The 23,760-nt window shown below is 40.5% G+C and overlaps 1 protein-coding gene across 4 annotated transcripts in view; it reads left to right on the top strand.

Moving 5' to 3' along the window:
• pard3aa (par-3 family cell polarity regulator alpha, a) overlaps positions 1-23,760 on the top strand; it is a 434,509-nt gene that overhangs the window by 359,321 nt on the left and 51,428 nt on the right. The window lies entirely within an intron of this gene.

Genomic DNA, 23,760 nt, shown 5'->3' with positions numbered 1-23,760 from the left:
GACTGGATTAAGCTTATTGTGCATCAAGTTTGGCAGGTAAATATGGACTGTCTACAATGTGGTTATTCTGATTTAAAATGAATGAATAAAAAAAAAAACATGATTAGCAACCTAGTGTCTCAAAACAGCTTTAGTTTAGAGTGCATTGTCATAAGCTCATTGTAAATAAAATGTCATGTTAAGCACAGTGGCTTTTGTGAGAGAGAGAGAGAGAGAGAGAGGGGTGGGGGAAATGGGAGAGAGAGACCGTTTTCTCAGTCTGAATCAGAAGCTGGAGCACTGGCCTCATCTGGAGCTTGATTATTAGTTCAGAAATCAGTTACGCTCGGCAGACCTTATGAATCAGAGCTAATTAGCCTGGAGGTGTATCTCTCCTGTCCCGCTCTATCTCTGCACGCTTGTCAGATGCACATTTAGACGACTCCCCTTGTGTTAGGTTAATATGATTAGAACAGATATTCAGAGTGCTAGCTATGCTAACTATCTCACTAACCGTGGTGTTTCTGAGGAGGTAGATTACTATATATATATATATATATATATATATATATATATATATATATATATATATATATATATATAAAAAAAAGGTGGGTAGCTTGAGCTGCTCAGATTTATTGGTATAGTTATTGTTCAGATGTGATATCAAAGATGTTGATAATTATTGGAGATATTGAGACATTTATTTATAGTACCAGTAAAACCTGGTATTAGTGCTCAACAATATGATATATTTTTCTGAGTATTGTGGATATTGTCAGATGTCGGTGCTTCTATAACTATGTACAGTCAGGTGCGAAATTATTCACACCCTTAGTAATGATGGGTTAAAAATAAGGTTATTATTGGGGGGGGGTGATAGTGAGTAATTCATTTAGTCTAACCTTGACAAAAAAGAAAGCAGAGAGATTTATCAAGAACTTCTAAAGTCATCAAGAATTTATTGTAAGGAAAATAAAATAAAAAGCGTCTTGTGAAAAAATTGTTTTAAATAAAACCACATCCAAGGGTGCCAATAATTCAAGTGAATCCAAGTGAAGAAATACCTTTTCTTGCAAATTATGAACATCTCTGAATATATAATTTCACTTAATATTGTTTGACATGTTCACTGATGCTTTTTCTTTAAGCAAACCTTAAGAAAAGAAAAAGTAATATCAAAGCCTTGGGATTATACCTGGCAGTTCTGTGATATTTTCCATCAAGTTTAACCTTCAGTGAGACTAAAGCAGATATCTCGCCACCTTATTATTATTATTATTATTTTTTATACGTTTGGTCAGTATTTTGGTGTAACTAACATAACATTCAGTCAGACAGAACCTTATAAGTCCAAAGTCTCGATGTTGTGATGCATTTTGTGTATTGAAAAGACGTACTGGAGCAACGTAAGGAATGACACACACACACACGACAGACCATGCTGTCATATGAAAATAATGCATGTTCTGATCAGATGTGAGCATTAAACTGTGCTGTGGTGTGTTAGATATATTTTGCTGTTGGGTACACTGACGATAAAAGTTAAAAAATCAGCCGAATTAACTTCACTCAGATCACATAAACTCAGCTTCATTAGCTCAATCATTAGCGCACATATGCAGCATAATGAGACGTGTCTGTCTTTCTTTGCGTGTAAATAATAAAGTCAGCATTAAAGTAAGTGAGGAATAAACATGCTGCTTTGTGTCATGTCAGGAGTTAGTATGTAGTTTGTATTCTCGATGTTCGTGTTTTCACCAGCGCCGGCGTTAGATATGCCGGGGCCCGGGACAAAACGATTTAATTGGGTCCGCCCTCTCGCCAGCCCCACGTATTTTTTAAACCAAACAAAACAATCTTGACAGTAGGCTTGGAATATTTGGCGTCAATTTGAAAAATGGCATTCAGAAACGTTCACCAAACTGGATTATGTAGCCTAAACCTTGTTCAAAACAGAGTTAGCGTTGCACCTACGGTAACCATTCAGAATCATGTTTTATTCGTGCTAACAACTATTAGGACAACTGAAGTGTCATTAAAAACATTCATTCAACAAAACGCAAAAATAAAACACTAAAAAAAATGTCTGAAACAGTGAAAATGCCATCCGCCGGACCTTTTTGGTAGCGAAGTCGTGTATGTCACGTCCTTGTAGTTCAGATTCTGTGCCAAGACCATTCAGTCTGTCCTGAGACATTGTTGAGCGCAGAGAGTTTAAAACATTTATTTTTCATTAGTTTCTTCGTCTTACTGAACACCCGAGACCGTGACTGGCAAGCACAGAACAATGCGCAGACTACAAATCTTGCTAGGTTTATGTTTTTCTCCACGGTGAAAGATTAAAATAAGCATAGTGGAGGCACATAGCATAGTAGCTGCAGTTTATTCAGGTAGCAAAAATGAAAGCCTTAAGCTACTACACTTTGGGGGGAAACAGTGAAACGATGGGCTAACGTTAGTCCACCGTAGGCTACCATAAGCTAGCGTTCTGTGTCTACATGTGAAGAACCATACATGTGTTAGTCTGAAAGTGGTAAATGCATTAACATATCCAACCTTGCTTCTTTGATTCTTCACTCTGTCTTTCTAGTTTCGCTATTTGCTGTCTTGCCTGTGTGATGTCATCTTTTTTTTTTTCTCTTTTCTTTTCATTTTTGAGTGCCAGATTTATGAGTAGCCATTCTGACAGCTCGAATGAATGGGAGGTGTGTGAGGGGGTGTGTCGAAGAAGCGTTGTGGGGCCAAACCATTTTGTGACGTTATGTGGGCCCATAGTAAGGCTACGTACAATGAAGAAAACTGATTTTATGGCAAACAAGCATGATGTATTCCAAACAAATAAAGCATTTTTTTTTTAAAAAGTATAACATTGTTTAAATGCCACCAATAAATGGCCAACATTTTGACGACCTAATGATCAGTCTCTTTCCTGGGCCCCCCTCCTGGGGCTGTCTTTGACCTGGGGCTCTCTTTGACCAGACTCTTATTTACTCTTTGCTATCCGTGCCCTGCCTTATCACATTGCCTGTCATTCAGGGAGCTCTGCTTATTGCTGTGCCATGGCCTTGACTGGTGAGGGTTAATGGCATGGAGCATGCAGCATACGGTGAATATATGATGTGACAAGTAGACTAAACACTTTTAGTTTCACCTTCAATACACACACACAGTTAAAAATACTGATAAGCTGCTTCCACACATTCAATGCACACGCACACACACACACACACACACTTAAAGATGCAGATAAGCTGCTTTCACACATTCAATGTGCGCACACACAATGTGCACACACACGCACACTTAAGAATGCAGATAAGCTGCTTTCACTAACCATATATTCTACTGTTTACACGACAACGATGTACTAAAAACTGAAGCATTTCGCGTACAGACGACAGCAACGTTGTCAAAACGATCCCCGTTCATGCTGATCTGCGAAAACGACTAAAAACGCTGCATTATGAATGCCAGGCCAGTAGTTGGCAGTATTATGGCAGTATTATTATTATTATTATTATTATTATTATGCTGTATTATGCATGTCAGGCCAGTAGTTGGCAGTGTTGTTGTTGTTGTTGTTGTTGTTGTTATTAGTATTATTATTATTATGATGCATGCCAGGCCAGTAGTTGGCGATGTCACTTTGTAAAGAAACACTATGCGCCTGCACACATAAGCATTCACGTCAACGTGTCTGCCATATTGATCCGAGCAAGACCACCCTATAAACCACCACAAGTAAATGGGGGAGCTGCGGTTTTTCTGGATAAAAAGCACAACAATGTTTACATTTCTTAAATGATTTCAGTGGTTTATGATCTACGTGGGGTACCAACAAAAATAGTTCTGTCTCCAGTTACTTAGAATCTCGATAGTTAGACTTCACAATTTTTCAATGCATTTATTATTATCCTTCGATTATGTGGTCCCTGTGAATGAGATGAGACTACAGAAATGTATTAGAATGGGAACATGAATATAAATCTGTGATTTTATTTACAACCGGAACTACTGTCAGAGCTGCTGTTATAGAAAACTAATCAGCACCTTCTGACCAATCAGATTTGAGAACCTAACAGTGACGACATGACATTTCTGTAAAACATTTTTTGGTCGAGTCGAGTGGCTTTATTATCAGTTCAAGCACATACAACACAGAACTACGTGAGACGACAGAGAACTAAATATCACCTACACATTTCTGCATAAAGTGCACGTGCACATGTGTGCAAACAGCACAAGACAGTACAATAACTACTAAAACAGAACAATAGACAAGCAAGAGACAATGTAGTGCTGACCAGTACAGTACATAGTTTTAATATGGAAGTGTCAGACATGTCAGGTAGTGCAAAACAATAACAATTTAATAAAAAAATGCTGTGAATATAAACATAACATACTATGACGTAGTATTCAGCAGATACTGTAGCTTATACCATATATGGACATAGCTGTTATTGTGCTAGCAGCCAGGTATATTGATAGTATTGTGGTGACAAGAAATTAAATACAATATATATATATTTTAATATAAATACAGTAGTACTAGTGGTATTAATGAATTTGGAGAAAATACTTAGGGAATATTATTGTTTAGTTGATAGAGGGATTATTATTAGTATCTGCTGAGAATAAGGTGAGTGTGTAATCTGTCTCCAGGTGATGACGAGCTCCAGGGCACTGAGTAACACCTGTGGGACAAAAAGTCCAACATGAAGGGGTGGAGGGAGGCTGGTCCTGAGGGTCAGCGGGTGCATGTTAGACTGTTTCGGTAGCCGTGAGACAGAATGAAGAGGGCGGATTGCCTTTTGTGAGCTTTTCTGTGAGGGAAAGTAGCCGAGTGAGTGTGTGTACGTGTGTATATACGCCTCTGGGGCAATGGCTCAGAATAACAGAAAGCACTTTACAATTATGGAAATGAACACAAACAAATTATAAACATTATCTGTAGAGTTGTAATGAAAGCAATTCAGATGATCTCTCTGGCATAATGCAGTAATAAGCAACGCACAATAAAGTGCGCTGTGGATCTTTGTTGTATCATTCAGAGGAGAATGAAGAAGAAAAGTAAACTGCCTATACACAGGGAAAAAAAAAAAAAGGATTTTAAAAGATAATAAAAGTGTTATGAGTTTGGAATATTGGTGTAATCCATAAACAGTGAATATGAAATAATCATTCTATCTTTCTCACTTCATTTAGTCAAATACCAAGAGGACACTTTCCAAATGTTTACTGTGATGCTGAATGCTGGGAGATTTAACGCTCATAACTAGAGATGCACCGATGTATCGGCCGATAAAGGCAATTATTCACGCTATCGGCCGATAGTTTAAAAACATCCGATGATCAGGGCCGATTATATCCCGTCGATCAAAAGAGGGCGGGAAAACACATGGCTTTCGTGCTGTGTGTAAAGAAGATGTCTCTTGTGTGGAATGACGACAAAACTGCAGTCTGTAATCTCTGCACTGATGAAATTTCACACCGGACGCTGCAGCAGTGAAGCGGGAGTTTCGGCGTCGAGTCTAAATTTATTTATTTTTTGCTGCTCTGCTCGCGCTGAATTAAAGGGCCAGTACACCGGTGAAAGATTTAAATGATAGATGAGTTGACAAAAAAGGTATATATTGCACAGAAAGATAGATTTGTAGAGTAGTATATTTCATATCCAGTTAATGTTCATATATAAAAAGTTGATATTATATATTACCAGTTTGATGTTTATGATGAAGTAGAAAGGCTTGTGTTTGTGGAGAGTGAATGTGAGACTAACAGGAGGTTTTTTACAATTCAGTCGATGTTAATATGAATGAATAACATTCAATAAGTTAATAATCTTACTTTAATCTTCAGAATTTAGTTAAAGTGTTAATGTTAATTAAAAAAGAGTAATGTGTTTTGTGTTCATGAGACCAGTTGCTGTGAAACAACTTGTTGAAATAGAGAGAATGACGTTTTTATTTGTATTTCCTTCAGAACTGTGGAATTAATTATTATTCATTTAAAAGAAGGCATAAAAGGCAGAACTATCGGTATCGGTTATCGGTATCGGCCGATATCACTCGGAATAATCGGTTATCGGTATCGACTGAGAGATTTAGTTTCGGTGCGTCTCTACTCACAACACTAACGGTGAAAGATCTTTCAGACTATTACGACCAAATAATAGTGTACTGTTCAGACTAAATAATCTGAAAGTTTTAGGTTTGAAAAAGATTGGCTGTTTATTTTGTATGTTTGTACGACAAGCGACGTCAGATACCAGTACTCGATGATAAATGAATGTGGTGGGCTACAAAATAGCATTTAAAATACTGTGCTGTTGTGGGTGATGTGATTGGTCATGTCTACTGGTAAAGGAAATGTAAACCAGTACTAATATGATTTTACGAATACTGACACATAATTCCACACACACGTACCTCCATGTTAAGGCAGAAGCCAGCAGCAGACACAGGAAGCATGTTGGTGTCTTTTATAATTGGTGTTTTTACTTTGCTTAAACTCCTACCATTAACTCAATTCATAAATAATTCAGAAGTAATATATAAATAAACAGCTGATGTGACCTCTGACCTGCACTTATTTAATTCATCCTCTATTCTACGGCTCATTGGTGGCTTTCTTTCAGTGTTAGTGGACTGGTTTAATCTGAGCACAGCTGTAACATTAGTCACAGAGAGATGTTAAGATAATCACATTCATAAACATGGATTAGATTTGGATTGATTTATTAATGATAATATTCATATTATTCATGTACTTCATGCTTATACAAAAGCCAAACAGTCCTTTGATTAGTTTCATAAAGAATTACTAAGAGCTCTCTCTCTCTCTCTCTCTCTCTCTCTCTCTCTATCTGTTTCTTTCTCTCTCTCTCCATCTATCTGTTTCTCTCTCACTCTCACTCACTGTTTCTCTCTCTCTCTCCATCTATCTGTTTCTCTCTCACTCACTGTTTCTCTCTCTCTCTCCATCTATCTGTTTCTCTCTCTCCATCTATCTATTTCTGTCTCTCTGTCTCTCTACCCATCTATCTGTTTCTCTCTCTCCCTCTCCATCTATCTATTTCTCTCTCTCTCTCTCTCTCCATCTATCTGTCTCTCTCTCTCTCTGTGTCTCTCTCTCCATCTATCTATTTCGCTCTCTCTCTCCCTCTATCTATCTATTTCTCTCTCTCTCTCTCTCCATCTATTTCGCTCTCTCTCTCCCTCTCCATCTATCTATTTCTCTCTCTCTCTCTCTCCATCTATCTGTCTCTCTCTCTCTGTGTGTGTCTCTCTCTCCATCTATCTATTTCGCTCTCTCTCTCCCTCTATCTATCTATTTCTCTCTCTCTCTCTCTCCATCTATTTCGCTCTCTCTCTCCCTCTCCATCTATCTATTTCGCTCTCTCTCTCCCTCTCCATCTATCTATTTCTCTCACTCTCTCTCTCCATCTATCTGTCTCTCTCTCTCTCTCTCTGCGTCTCTCTCTCATCTATTCGCTCTCTCTCTCCCTCTATCTATCTATTTCTCTCTCTCCCTCTCCATCTATCTATTTCGCTCTCTCTCTCCCTCTCCATCTATCTATTTCTCTCTCTCTCTCTCTGTGTGTCTCTCTCCATCTATCTATTTCGCTCTCTCTCTCCCTCTCCATCTATCTATTTCGCTCTCTCTCTCCCTCTCCATCTATCTATTTCTCTCTCTCTCTCTCCATCTATCTATTTCGCTCTCTCTCTCCCTCTCCATCTATCTATTTCTCTCTCTCTCTCTCTGTGTCTCTCTCTCCATCTATCTATTTCGCGCTCTCTCTCCCTCTCCATCTATCTATTTCTCTCTCTCTCTCTCTCCCCATCTATCTGTCTCTCTCTCTCTCTCTGCATCTCTCTCTCATCTATTTCGCTCTCTCTCTCCCTCTATCTATCTATTTCTCTCTCTCTCCATCTATCTATTTCGCTCTCTCTCTCCCTCTCCATCTATCTATTTCTCTCTCTCTCTCTCCATCTATCTGTTTCTCTCTCTCTCTCTCTCTCCATCTATCTGTTTCTGTCTCTCTTGTATGTCTGCCTCTTTCTCAATTCAGTTCAATTCAAAGTACTTTATTGGTATGATTGTTTACATGCAATATTGCCCAAGTGTCAATATAGATAAGAAAAGAGAAAAAAATAAAATAAAATGATAATAGTAATACTAATAATGAAAATGGAATAAAAATAGTAATAATGACAACAATAAGTAAAAATAATAATAATAATAATAAAAATGAAAAATAAAGTGACAAAATGCAAGGTGCCAGTGTAGGACAAAAGTAAGAAAGCTACAATAATTATGTACATTATCTCTCTCCTCTCTCTCTCTTTCTGTCTGTCCTTTCCCTCACCATCTCTCCCTTTGTGGTCTGTCTGTCTTTCTCTCCATCTGTCTGCCTCTCAGTCATGCCTTGTATGTCTCTCTCTGTGTGTGTGTGTGTGTGTGTGTGTGTGTGTGTCACAGTGGTGGCCTGTTCTGCAGTGGCTCTGTTTCTCGTCCTCCTGTGGTGTGTATTGTTTAGGCAGGTCTAAGTAGGGATTAGTGCTGTGTTGATGTGTTCTGTCAGTGTTCGTGTGTGTGTGTGTGTGTGTGTGTGTGTGTGTGTGTGTGTGAGAGAGAGAGAGTGAGCAAGAGTGTTAGTGGTGACCCTGGATTAGGGCCCTGCTGACTGATACGCTATCCTAAGAGAGTAACAGGGTGGAGACTCTGACACCTCCACACACACACACACACACGGCTAAAACACACTCCAGGCTTGGAGGAAAGCTTTTATTGACTGTGTGTCTCTCTTTATAAGCATGATGACATCTTTGTCAGGCCCAAGCCATCAAATCATCCTGTTCTCCTGCTCTCCTTTCCTCGTCTCTCCTTCACTTTTTCCTTTCATCTCTCTTCAATCTGAATTTAATTTCTCATTTCTTGGCTGTTGATGTATTTTTCACTTTATACAGTATCAGCCCTCACCCCTCCCCACGCACTCCCCCGATCGTCTGATGGATGATTAGATGAATGTTGCTTGCAGGCGAGAAGAATAAAACATGGCTTCTGAACGAGGCCATCACTGGTGATCTGTCATGTCACAAGCCTCTCTCTCTCTCTCTCTCTCTCTTTTTCTCCTTTTTCTTTCTGCATCAGTCTCTGGGCACGTTTGCTGTTTATAAGACGTCACTGAACGTTATTTTTGTCGTGTTTTGCCTACACGCGAAGCTTATTGTTTTGCACAGAGGGCTTCATTTCTCTTCTCTGTGTTTTTTTTTTTTTCCGTGAGTGACTGCTGAAGATGGAATGATAAGAAGGAATTATATTCCGCGAGTCAGACTCGGGAGGGGTTTGTCTCTCATGGTTTTCGTCTGAATGGAGCAGGCAGGTTAGAGATATGATATGCACTGTTTTAGTGCACAACACAAAACTCAATCAAACCCTCTGCGATAAGATCGGGGATATTGCATCCGGCTTCGCTTGGAATTTTCACTTCAACTCGACTTACTCTGCGAATTTGATTCTCAGCCTGTGTTCGTTCGCATTCGAATGCTTCTTGTAGATTTCCCAGGATCATCAGCAGTGGTGCTGCTCTGGGGAGTCATAAAGTACGAATATACTCTCATGTCTTGGTTGTTACAATTCCCCTCGAACATGAACACACACACATTTTCACGTTCTCAAACCCTTTTATTATCTTTCTTTTTAATTTTACTCCTCGCTCGCCCATTAGGAGACGTCGGTTACCTTTGATGCCTGTCTCTGGACACCCGTTACAGCCACCGTGGTTTGAGCTTCTCTGAGATTTGCCCTGAATATGACATCATGAGGGTACGCTGTGCTGGGCTGAGACTCTGAAAGACTGGCTTTGTGCCCTGCAGGACGTTCATTTATTGGTGGAGGGTGATGATCGGGGTCATGGTGGGCTTTTGATGCCTGCTAGCTCTTCCTGGCCTAAACTGAAGCAGCAGCACAAAGGCAGTTCTGTGTGGCCAGTGTGGGAAGAATGCAGCCTGAGATATTATAGTCCAAAGTGACCACATCACCCAAATAACACTCCTAACTTGTGGGAATATAAAATTACAAAGGCCGTCTGCTTTGATTCAGGTTAATGTTTTGGTTTTTTTTCCCCCCGTGTTTCTGCTTTGATTATATTTACACCCTATGTTGTTATGGTTTTGTGGAAGTGTGGATATGTTTTTTGCATGTTCTCCCCAAACTGGCTGACCAAAATCCTCATGGGATCCAGACCATTGTGAAGAAGACGAAATTTGCTCGTCAGTCAGCTGCCAATACATCTCCGTGGGACAGAGTAGTGCTTATGCTGCTCCAGCAAAAGAGCAGTTTGTTTATTTCCCCCAGTGCTGCTCTGAGAACCGCTCGGCTCTGAAGTTGATATCCTGACAGATCTGCTGGTTTTTTGAAAACCTGTTTTGCAAAAACAGGCCAGTAGGCTCCTTCATGTTTGTAGCGAGGGCGATGTTTTCCCCCTACAATGCCTTTTCATCGCTAACTTTTTCAACCGATGCACCTCGAACTCTAACAAGGTGCCGTTTATAAATATTCATCCCCCCGCCCCCCCCCCTGCATTCCAACATGTTGTTTCTCTGCCGTTGAGTGCATACTCATGAGCATCTGAGGATCCAGCTGTTGATCCGGTGTGTGGCGTCTATAGATGTGCCGCCCCCGATGCGTCTCCTGCTCCGAGCTGCTTTCATCATACTGGAGCTGTGTCAGATCCTCCCTTTTCTTCTCTGTTTTTCACTCCTGCATGTCTTGACACTGGGGTTTGATCTGAGAGCGCGCAGGAGGATGCTCGCACCATGCAGATTAATGAGGTGCGCTCCGGTTGGACTACCTTTTTTTTTTCTGTAGGAACCAGAAAGAGTTGAGCCATCACTACTGCGTATAAGCTGATCCTATGATTATAGACCGAACAATGATGCTGACAGCAGCCCCCACAATGCACCTGGGCATTGTACAGTGAGCCGAAACAGAAAGTTTCAGTGTAATAGAAAGTTCTACAGTCCTTACAGGATTTTGCGGATTTTTTTTGTGTGACTGTTGCAGAAAACTACATGAATTGGCGAATTTGCAATCGCACGAAACATCTTTCGCAGTGATGTTTGTTGGTAAATGAGACCTTTTAGCTGGACTCGTGTTCGACACACTTGAATAGAACAGGACTTCAGCTGAATGCATGTCACATGACGCGTCTTGGCTCAAATCTGCGATAATCGCAAAATTCTAGCGTGGTGTTTTCTCATGGTTCTGCACATGTTTAATAAAAGCGTCTTGTGGTGTTAAAAGGGAATGTAAATGTGAGGGACGTGTGTTTGTACACAGTTGTGTAGCGGTATGCCAGTATTTAGTTGTGAGGATGTGTATGGGCCGGTGAAAATCGTTGTTTTTTTAAATAAGGTGATATTTGTTCATGTCTACAAAAGAGGTTATGTAGCACTGAAATTTAATAATGAAACATTTTGAAGGTTCAGTGCAAAATCTTAACACTTAAATTATGTTTCCGATATTTCCAATCTCGCAGAAATGAACGCAAAAATAAGGCGAACTCTGCAATATTCGGAGGAGCTTGCAACTTTCTAAAGTTTTTTTCAAGATTTTCCCACAGATTTAAGCGAGGACGTCATCACACCGCACGTTCAGCCAAAACCCTCTTTATTTCACGTGCGTCGATCATGAGTACAGCTAAAAGGTCTCATTTACCAACAAACATCACTGTGAAAGACAATTCAAGTAGTTTTCAATATTGAGATTATAATGTCATGTTGCCAAACCTGCCGGACTTTTGTCCGTTTCTATTCTCTCGTGTCTCACTCTGATGTGGTGATGGTGTGTTGTTCCTTCATGAGTATTGTGATTAGTCCACTGACCATCGAGTTATTTATATCCAAAGCCTTTGATTTCTGTTCGAATCGCTCCGCGGTCTGACCGCAGCGTGTCCGACATTATTAAATTGCCGCCTGTGGTTTATTTCATTTCGGCCTCAGTACAACTGTGTGTATGTGTGTGATCAGCTGGGACACATGGCTGTAGGAGGGTGTAGATTGCTGGTCACAGAGCTAATAAATGGAGGTGAGCAGTGTCAGTTACCCTGCTCAATAAATCAGCCCTGATCTCATGGAAACAGACACGTGAGTGCAGCTCTACAGCCGTCAGGGTAGACAGTCACGCCCTACACTGTTTCTTCTTCATTTTATTCAACATGCACAACAACTGGGTCTAACATGAATCCACAGGATGTACAGCATTATAGATGATACAGTTCAAACAGAGCGTGATAATGCACGTGCTACAATAGTCGAGATGAAACAATACGGTCGAGTGGAAAGCTTTTGCTTTCCATGCAGTGCAAGTCTGTCCAAGACAGATCCGTTTAAGGTTTTGATGGCGTTAGTTGAAGTGTATGACTTCGAGATTTCAAAAAGCAATCGTTTCTTCTGAGTCTTAGAAAGTTTGAGTCATTTGCTGCATTTACAATTCTGAAAATTTTTTTTTAAATCCTTTAGTGGTGATGTTAAACCACTTAGTCCTGATTACCGCTCATTAACCACACAGTAAACAAGGTGGGGGGCAAAAAAACAACCTTAAAGGTAATTTTAAGACCCGGTTTTGATTTTGAGTCGAAGTTTTAAGGCAAGTTTTCCATTTTCAAAAACTCGTGTGTATTTCTTGCCACTACCTGCGTACATGCCTTATCAAAATGTGTTTATTGCTTCAGCTTCAGGATTTAGCAAAGTATATTCTGACAGCTTCCAAATCCTGTCGTCTGTCAGTAAACATTTGCTTAAAGTACCGTCGCTGTTTGAAATTCCTTCTTTCTGTTTAATTTATTCTACTTTTTTTTTTCTTTCTTTCTTTCTTTCTTAACTTCCATTTCATATAGCTACAAACTCCAGCGTTTGCACTGCTGAAACACACAGGAGTTCATTTTCATTTAAATCGCCAAAAGAGGACCTACTGGCACTGCAGATACGATCAATTCATTTAACAGAACTCGCAAGTCAAAAGATTAGCTCTCGCTCCTTTTTTTTTTTCTTTCTTTCTTCTTCTTCTTCTTCTCTTTTTTTTCACCAGACATCATGAATTCTCCTATTGTTTGCGAATTAAGGCAAAATGACAGCATGCTAAGCATAAAAATGAGGGAACTAATGCGTAAAATAATGTATAGATTTGATGCATTCGGTCCCAGGAGCAAAGGAAAGCATTAAAAACACAACGTTAATCCTCAGTAGAATAATAACGGTCTACATTTTTAGTAAAATGTTTTCTAGTAAATGTGTTCAAGTGTTAAAATTTATAGAAGATTTTTTTATTATTATTATTTTATGGTTGCATCAACTTTCCATAATTTAAATAATACAACCATTTAACCCTCACTGAATAATCATATCATGATCTAAACCTTACGCGTGTTCACCATGCCTTTCAACACAGAATCTCTCAAACGCCTAAGCTGGGTGATTTTAATCCCTTTGTTTATTTCATAATCCCGTTTTGATTGTGCACTTGCATTCTTCCATGTGTGTAAACATGGCTGATCTTGCCAAACAGAATGCTTTCACCTGTTTAAATATCCATCTGCTAACACTGTTTCTTTGGTGACACTTAATTGCACCCACATTTTTAAGCGGCATGTCAAAAGCTGTAATAACACAATTAAGTACAATTAAAGCCCTTAATCTGTAGAAGATTGGCCAGTTTCACGCACACAGCCGGGGATTTTTATTCCCTCTCCTCCCCTATTTCCCTCTGTATGAAGTTTAAACAGATGCCATTTTTCCTCAATCCTTTTTAATTTCATGCTCTATTTGGATAAATGTCATTGTGAGGACTTCCTTGTCGAAACAAATGAAAGCAAATAAATTTATGTTTGGAGGGAGTTTACGCAAATGCTTACACTCCTGTTATTATTGTGTTCATAGTGTACGTGGCAGACTATTCTGAAAGGTCGTACAAATCAGATTTATGGCTGAGTAATGCTGATGAACCATCTAATAGATTAATATATGCCTGAAAATGTGCAGGGAATTTCTCCACCTGGCAACCAGGAGTCAAAAGAAGAAAAGGGCCTGAAATGGAAAGGAAGGCTAGATGGGGGGAAAAGGCTGCAGGATTATATTTTTATGGTGTGTGTGTGTGTGTGTGTGTGTGTGTGTGTGTGTGAGAGAGAGAGAGAGATGGTTGGAATTAGATTAGTCGTCTCACTATTGACATGTCTATTGATCTGGCTTGGGTGTGGTGGTGGTGTGTGTGTGTGTGTGTGAGTCGTATGGCCAGCTCTGAGCGGATACAATAAGAGCAGCCAGGCCTTGAGGGAGCCTACAGCCTTGATTACTCCAGCGTAGTGCAGTGGCAGAGGGCAGATAAGGCTAAGCCCCCTATCTCACCACTACCCCCCCACCTTCCCCACCGCCATCCCTACAGTTTACTGGGGCATACTGCACATTTCTGTGCCACGCTTTAGAGTCGTATCATAAAAAAGTGCCAGTTCCATCTAACCTTTCCCCAAGGTAGAAACTGTCTTAAATCCTTCCTACAGTCAAATCGCTTTAATAACCTTTTTCCAGTTCGGGAATTACGGTGGAAAGCGTTAGATGCTTTTGACGCCTTTGCCCTTTTCCCGTGCGGCTTTGAGGTGTGTAATGTAAAATGTAAAAAAAAAATAATAAATTTAACTCTGGTTTCCACAATTATCCTGATCAGTTTTCAGCATTTCAGTTATGCTGATTTGCATTTTAGCCTTTCACATTCTATCATTACACAGATTCAATAGATTTAGCCCTTCATATGTAAAATTTTTAATGAATTTACACTGCTCATAGAAAGGACACAGTAGGGTGCTTCATGACTCGTACTAACTGGCAAACTATTAGGCGACTGCAGTGGTCACGTCAGTTTGGTATTTTAAGCTAATTTTGGTTTGCTTGGTCTAACAGGCACATATAAGCCCTGCGGTCTGGTCTTTAGATCTGGTTTGGCTAAATCATCGGGTCACACCCTGCTCCCTGGTTCAAGGCGCGCCATGGTTCTGGTCTTTGTCATTTCTGCATATTTCTAAATGACACTAATGACTGCAGGAAGTGCTGATTCTGTAGCAATCTTTTCTCTAATCTGTAAAGCCTTCATAGCCGGACCTGCTGGATTGGAGCAGTTCCACAGCAGGCTGGTGTGCCTTATTTGTAATTTTTTGTAATTGTACTATGTGTAAAAAAGTGAGTAAATGCAGCGGGTGCTGGCTGTAGTAAGCTGAAGAGGCCACCCGCGGCTGTGAGATCAGCAGTAGGCCTCAGTGTGTGTGCAGCGTGTGTGTGCGCCAGTCTCTGCTGGGCACAGAGGGAGACACTGCCCTGATGTGCTGCCTCACCGTATGCCAGCAGCCTGTTCGAAAGAAAACACACCTGCATGAGTACACACACACATACACACACAGCAGAGAAGTTTACAGGTAGGAGTTCTACTCTCTGATTTGTTCAGGCAGGCAGAGACATACACTGGAAGCAAAGAAGTGTGCTGGTAGAAAAGCTACCCTCTGTTGTGCTTAGTCATGCACACACACACACACACACTCTACAGGGTAGAAGATGGCCACAGGCTTTAACACTCCTGAGGTCAGATCTTATCTGACCCCCAATCATGTCCAGCAGCGCCGCTTAGTCTCAGCCTAAATGAACCTATTAAATTTACTAATTAATTTTTCCTGTTTCATTTAATTTAATCTCCACACCTCAATATCTTTAATGCTTTTAGTATCATTTTGGACTAAACCCAAATTTATCTGAAATTAAAAATCATTTTGTGTGTGTGTGTGTGTGTGTGTGTTCTAAATATATCCCTCAGAAAGCTGCCCCACCCTCAAACACACACTTTGCCACTCTATCACACACCCCAGCTATATTCTCGACCCAGTCCAATCTCACGTTGAGGTTCTCACAGCAGAGAATGGTCTATTAGATAATAAGTTGTTTGCCAGAGCTGCTCCGACTCCCACCTTCCTGTCCAGGGTCTTCACACTGGCCTTAATTGCTTTGAATTGCTCGCCATTTATTTTGTTGCTTCCTGAGTGTCGGGAAAATGGACACTGCCTTTAGCTGGTCGAGTGCATCGTTTGAACACAGTACTCACCGGTTAATTGGACAGACAAAAGGGCGAAAAGAAGGTCAGAATGTTTTGGGTTTGTTTTGTTGTTGTTTTTTTTTCCTCCATGAAAAAACAAGACATTTGGTGAAGTAATTCTGCCACAGACACATTCCTGTAAGGAATTGTGCAGTTGGCTTTATTTTTTATATATATATATATATATATATATATATATATATATATATATATATATATATATATATATATATATATATATATATATATTGTCTTTGCTAAAATAGGGATAGTTAAAACATGAAGTACATTGGTGTGATAGACAAATCTGCAGGAAGGAGAATAAATTGGCATTTAAGTGTGGTCGTGTAAAGTGATGCTCTCAGAGAGGCTCTGAATAAAAGAGCAGCATTACAAATCAGGAATAATCACTGTCTTATGGAGAGGTTGAAATGACACCGTGACATTATGTCCTCTCAGATGTGGAGCTTACATTGATTTTCTCTCTCTCTCTCTCTCCGGCACACACACACACAGACACATAATGGAAGCATGTAGAATCCATACAATGTATTTGGGAACTATATGAGCTCTTATTTTAAGTAGAATGAATACACAGTACACCACAATTCAAATGATACAAATGGGAATTCATTATTAAAGGAAAACTCCACCGTGAACTTATCATATTAAACTTTTATCATAAACGCATCATGTTCTGTGATTTATATTCTAATGAAATTCTGAAAACATTCTAGTTTAGCCGTCTAAACTGGAGTAGAGTCTGTACAGATTTCTCCCTTCTTCATCTGTACCTGGGTGGAGAAGCTTCCAAAGCGTTGATGTCAATGCCGCCCCTGTGGAAGTGGTGGCTCTGTAGTTAAAGCGCTGGGGGTTCACGTTCCAACACCCGACGCCAAGCTGCCACTGTTTTGGGCCCTTAACCCTATCCTTTCATCCCCTAACGTGGGATGAAATGGAAGAGGAAGAGAAGGATTTCGCTCTACTGTAATGTATATGTAAGCCATCATGCACAGATCACTAACTAGATCGCATGTATAGATCAGTCCATACAGGATTTCGCATATTTTTTTATTTTTTTTTGTGATTGTTGTGGCCAAAAATGCTTGATTTTGCTGTGGCTTTTTTCAGAATGCGCAACTTGTGGAGTTTGTGTGTTTTTTTTTGTTTTTTTTTTTTCTTTCCCCGAAAACTACTTTAATTATCGAAATTGCAATTGCGCATAATTGTTTTGCACGGTCTTTCACAGTGATGTTTGTTTGTAAATGAGACCTTTTAGCTGTACTCATGTGAAACACGTGAATCGAAGAGGGCTTTGTCTGAATACGTGTTGTGATGATGTCAAATGACGCATCTTGGCCCAAATCAGCATCAAAATTGCGGTAATTTTGACAAATTGCAAGCTCCTGCGAATATTGCTACGTTTGCTTGATTTCGCGTTCATTTCTGCGATTGCAAAATTGTGAAATCCTAGAAGGACTGATGTAACGCATCATGCATAGATCGCTAACTAGGCGAGCCAGGTCTCTGCTGTAACTCATTACTATGACACTGAACAGCGAAACCTGACTTATCACTGTATGAATTATTAAACACGATTGTAACTGGGTCTGCAATGTCCCCATGTGAGGTCAGTGCAACAGACCACCACTAACTTCTCACACCAATAACAAAACTGCACCAACTAACAGATTTGCACCAGAATAGCTAAAGAAATCACAAATATTTCAGTATTACTTGTGTAATGTGTTTCAAGGTGGATTAAAGTTTTCCTTTAATATGCCAGTTTAAGTCAGTAGCAGACGTATTTGAGTACTCGGATTGAGAATGCCTGTGGGCAGGCATAGTGCTATATATGGAGACAGCTGAGCGAGAGAGAGAGGCACACACACACATACACACCGTCCTCTCTCATTCTCTCCTTCCCTCCATCTCTTTTGCCATTAGGAGTCATGACACTTTCTTCAAAGCCTGTTAAATGCCCTTTTAGCTACTCATCCCTTACTGAAGGCTTTCACAGGCCTATGGGTTGTCTCATCCAGCCATGTCATCCTTTTCCCTCTGTCTTTCTGTCTCTCTTTCCTCTCTATGGTTAGGCTGTACAGTGATAGTGATAGACGTCACTCAGCCTCATCTGTCCAAATGCGTTTAAGTTGCCCCACGATGCAGATAAGCCCATTTATCCAGCTTTATTTCATCTCCTGCTGCTGCTGCTGCTTTGGGTTTTCCCTACCACCTGGCAGCAGAGTTTAAAAAAAAAAAAGAAAAGAAAAATAGAGCATTTTGTAAAGGCGTGGAGAGTAAAAAACAGGACAAAAGAGCACAATGTCTTGAAAAGTGAGGCTATCACCTGTTGTTCAGAGACCCTGCTATTATTGAACTGCTTCAGCTATCAGAAGAGCAGAGGTCATTTTTTTTCTCTTTTTCTCTCTTTTTTTTTTCTTTTCTTTTCTTACCTTTGAAAGGAAAGTAATTTTCTGTCAGTTTCTTGAGGCAGCAATGTTAATGACGCTCTCTCTCTGACTCTGCCCCCCCCCTTCCCAGAATTGAGGGTATACCCGCCATTATATTTCCCAGGCTTATTCCAACACCGTTGATTTGTCAGCCCTCATAAGAGACGCTCCTCCTGCTCTACTTGCGATTATTGTGATGATGATTATTAATCAGCGTTCGCAGGAGTCATGGAGCACCGCAACATTTTAACACATCATCTACTCCTGCCGCAGACCAATCACGCTTTGACATCTCCGCACCGCGTCCAATCAATGAATCCCCTTTGCTGAGGAGCTGCAATTATGACAGATGATCGAGCACAAGGGCATTCCTTATGGCCATATGTCCTTGTGTTGATGTGACACCGCTTTTTAAGATTTATTGCGATTTATTTAGTGTGATTGATTGTGTTTACAGTTCACTAAAATTATATCGGTGTTTAATGGTATTGGTTGCAGCGTGGTTACATGAACATTAAGTCTGTTTATTTTCTCATTTTCCTCTTGTGCCTTTATATATCATATTCCTGACCACACACACGCTGAAATCATTTAGTGTTGGATTTATTGAGGGTATGCTACTTGTCATAGAGTGTTCTGTTTAGTGTGCTGGTGGAGCGTTAAGGAAAACAGCCTGACCAATCATGCAGGACGGACGGAGAGAGAGAGAGAGAGAGAGAGAGAGAGAGAGAGAGAGAGAGAGCACGAAAGAAACAAAAGAAGGTGGAGTGTGCACATTTTTTTTTTCCCTCAGAGCTGACATGCACATGAGCTTTAATCCAGCACACTTTACAAGTATGTATTTTCAGCAGTCCATAAACGCCTGATTCTGTTTTATCAGCGCAAATCATTAATTCATTACATTTCCAAAGGGAACACGATCTTTTTTTCACTGTTTGTGTTTATGTTTTATGTATTTAACCTTTATGTCAGTGGGCCGTGTTTGTGTGGGTTTGTTTGTCTCTGTCCTTTGACATTTAGAGAGAAATAAAATGCACTGAGTCACAGCACATCGGGCATGTGTTGGTGTACTTTGCCAAGTCTGGCCTTAAGCCATACCCTCCCATTTAAGACATTACTTTAGACGCATAAAGAACCGTCTCGCCTCCTTACTGCTACTCAGCTATCGAGTTCCTCTATAGGTAGATGTTATGTAAGCTCTTATTCGCTTTATAAAGCACATGGAGTTTTAGGTGTAACAAACCTTCCTGCTTTTAGTGCCATGTGGGAGTAAGAGTATTCCATTGCCCTGGGTTGTGATTTTAACATGTTTTAGAAAAGATGGAGTTGTTATAAGTTAGTTAAAGGACATCGAATCTAGCGGACATGCTCAGGTAACAGGAGTGTGTTTCCTCTGGGGCTAGCAGAGAAGTGGATTATCTACTCAGCTGTATCTGCTATAGAAATACTCATCTTATTTCTGAGGAACACCCTTTCCTGTGCTCCTTTGGATTAAAGCACATTTTCCTATGAAAATATTCCCATAAAGAGAAGGTATTCGCAGAACATCATAAAGTATTTTCTGATGATGTATCTACTAGAATAGAAGGCATTAGTAAGCTTTTACAATTCACAAATAGTACTTGTCTACTTGAGCGTGCAGTTTGGAACGAAAGGGTATTTGTTAACAAATATCTCATCATCTTCATAACTGCTTTATCCTAATCAGGGTTACAGTGAATCCAGAGCCTGTCCTGGGAATACTGTGGGTGAGGCAGGAATACACCCTGGATGTGCGTACTGTGCTCCAAGCACAAACGTTCACACTCTTTCACACCTAGGGGAAGTTTAGTGCAGCCCGCCCACCTATTGGCATGTTTATGGGTGAAGGAAAGCAGAGATGAAACCCACACATACACAGAGAGAATACGCAAGCTCTAATCTCCCGACAGTAAGCTGAGCTCAGGACCAAACCAGGGACACTAGGTCTGTGAGGACATAAAAATATGTTTTTGTTTCCATTGTCAAATGAGCGGTACTGTAACTTAAGTAACTGTGTTCAATTTGGACATTTTAAACATAAATACTGTTATTTGATGGAGATGGGAGATTAGTACTCATTCAGGGTATAGTTAATTCTGGATTTAGATTAGAACCAGTTTTATTTCCAGGTATAATTCACGTGCAATTCATTTGTCCTGTTATGTGGACATGTTACGTACTAAACAACATTTGACTATTTCTAAATATGCAGGGAGTACAAGATATGGAAGAAGGAGGAAACTAACCTAAAATAAATAAATGAGATGTATGCGAAAAAGGTCCTCTGCCCTGTGTGTGCAGAGTTTGCATTTTCTCCCTGTGCTTCGGGGTTTCTCCGGGTACTCTGGTTTCCTCCCCCAGTCCAAAGAGATGCGCTGTAGGCTGATTGGCATTTCCAAATTTTCCGTAGTGTGTGAATGAGTGTGTGCGCGATTGAGCCCTGTGATAGGTTGGCACGCCGACCAGGGTGTCCCCCGAGTCCCCTCGGATAGGCTCCAGGCTCTCCTCGACCCTGTGGATGACGAGCGGTACAGAAAATGGATGGACGGACGGATGCTAAAGAGGTATAACGCGTGTGTCATGCTGTACATCACTGTTTAGTGGAAACGCACTATATGTTTTATGGGCTCCTCCTCTCCTCCACTCTCTTTTTCTGTTTGTGTAAATCCAGTGGATTAGTGCTTTAAGCTCCATCTTTCTCTCTGAGACCGAGTCTTCCTCATAGGGAGAAGGATCGGCTCCTTCCTTGTGGGATGTGGATGAAGAATACACGCAAAGCTCTGCAAAAGAACCAGGGGAGCATGTGTGTTTTGAATTGAGGCACTGTTTTGACAAGGAGGGAATGTGTGTTTTGTCTCCTTTGTGTATAACTGAGACAAAACATCTCATGTGGCCCATTTCCGATTTTATTCAAGTATTTCATCATTCCGCTCATCTACTGTACATGAAACACTTCCCTTCAAGTTTCTATTATTCACGTACAGCTCTAATCCATACTTCCTGTATATCCTAGGCAGTGGACAAGTGATTTCATGGGGGTGTATTATTGATGGCACGGTGGTGCAGCAGATAGAGTTGTCATTTCACAGCTCCAGGGTCCTTGATTCAATCCTGAGCTCTGATTAGTCTTTGTGTGGAGTTTCACATGTTCTCCTCGTGTCTGCGTGGGGTTCCTTAAGGTTCTCCGGTTTCCTCCCACCTTCTAAAAACATGGCCATAGATGTATTGCCTCTGGGCAGGTGTGCGTGTGCGCGTATGTGGCATGGTACTATCAATGGATAGGCTATGGATATACCACAATCCTGCCCAGGATGAAGCATTTATGGAAGATGATGAATTATTCTACACATGTAAAACGGGTTAACACAACTAAAGGTACATTTGATTTAGCTGACTGAAAAAACCCCCCAGGATTCGTCCAGATTTCTCTTCCTGTGAAAGTTGGTCTTAACAATGCCAATCTAATGAGGACCAAGCGTGAAAAGGAAGTAGGCCAAGATTTAATTCGCTGTACCAGCGAGCGTTCCCATCCCAGCCCTCCACCTGAGGCTTTGTCCCTTCACACAGAAGATTTTACAAAACCCAAAGAGGCCCACTGTGCACAAATCCCTCACCACACTCTAATCAAACGTGTTTGCACCTTTCACAAACCAGGCGACTGGCAAAGCTTAATTTCACCTCAGCCTGGCTAATCTTCCCAAATCCACTCTCCTCTTATTTTACTGCATGACTATACATGGGCTGTTCTTATTATTGCTGTTTTGTTCTTTCTTCGTAAAGTCTTTGAAAGAACTGAATCTTTGCTTTTTATCCATTCGTGCAAAGCAAGCACTCCATGTAAGCTTATTACGAAGGGACATCATTGATTGCAATGTCTCCCAGTTATAACCGTGCGCAATTGGCAGTGGACTTATGAGTTCAAAAGACCAAACACATTACACTAAATGAGAGGAATTGTGAGGGGAAAGTGTCTCTCTCTCTCTCTCTCTCTCTTTCTGTCTCTCTCTCTCTCTCGATCTCTCTGTCTCTCTCTCTCTCTCTAAACTCATAGTATCCTGTTACTGTCTCACTCTAGTACCTCCCTAAATTGGAAATTTCAGCTTTCTTGATCTGTTTTCTTTTTTACTGTGAAACTTTGTTACCTCCAACCCGGGCCGATGACAGAGATTACTATTTTTGCACATAGATATGATATTTCTCTGCTTCATTCCTCACGCCATGCCCTAAGGTGATGCATCACAATATAATACAGTCCCATAAACCGATTTCTGCACAACAGCCCCGAGCAGCATTCTAGCAGTAAGAGGCAGCAAATCTTTAGAGGAACGAGATGTGGTGCACCCCTACACTCGGTGCCGCCTGACATTAGGTGGAAAGCAATAAACTGTGGGAGATAAGAGGTAATGTAGCATCTGGCGAGAGGCTTAATAATCATCATGTCTATGGTGGTTGGTCCCCTACTGTCACTGAACGCTTTGTGTCTTCAGTTCACTGAGTGTAAGAGGGTGTTATATAAGTTTTCCTCAAACTGTAATGATGTGAATAAGTACTTGAAGACGGGTTCTGTACTTGTGAAGAACAGCACTTTTTTTTTTTCTGTGTATGGCTGGGAATGGTGATATCAGCACCATTTTGGTACTTCTAGCTGTTTGCTTTAGATCAGCAGGGTAGGACTGATACCAAGGACTACTGATACACTGATCAAACCGTGTTATGAATGGCTTTAACCCCATGTATTAAACATGGGACAACACTTAGAAGTGTATATGTAATATAGCAGTAGCATGCAAATCTTAATTTATTAGCTACCAGAGTGGGCAATTGAAAATCTCCCATGGTCTTGGCCAGCCCATTGTTTGGTTGCACAGAGGCCCAATTAATTATACTAAAAAAACAGCAATTAATTTAATTTAACTCTAAAGTATGATGACCTAATTATGTGCATTAATAAAGAATATGGAGAATAAGTGCAGACTTGAATTCCCAGGAGGGTCCACTTTATGTAACTCTAGTCTTTATCATTTCCTGATAATGCCTCTATTGATACAGCACACCATGGGTATGTCTCAACCAGCTCCCTAGTTCAGTAGGTAGTGAATCGGTATATCGTGTTCATGAGTTCGGGCTCTGGAAAGGACCCTGGTTCTCTACACATTGGGACACTGATAAC

Source organism: Ictalurus furcatus, chromosome 1 (genome assembly GCF_023375685.1).
Source record: "Ictalurus furcatus strain D&B chromosome 1, Billie_1.0, whole genome shotgun sequence".
Taxonomy (NCBI): domain Eukaryota; kingdom Metazoa; phylum Chordata; class Actinopteri; order Siluriformes; family Ictaluridae; genus Ictalurus; species Ictalurus furcatus.
The sequence above is the reverse complement of the archived record's forward strand: the minus strand, read 5'-3'. Positions and strand labels throughout refer to the sequence as shown.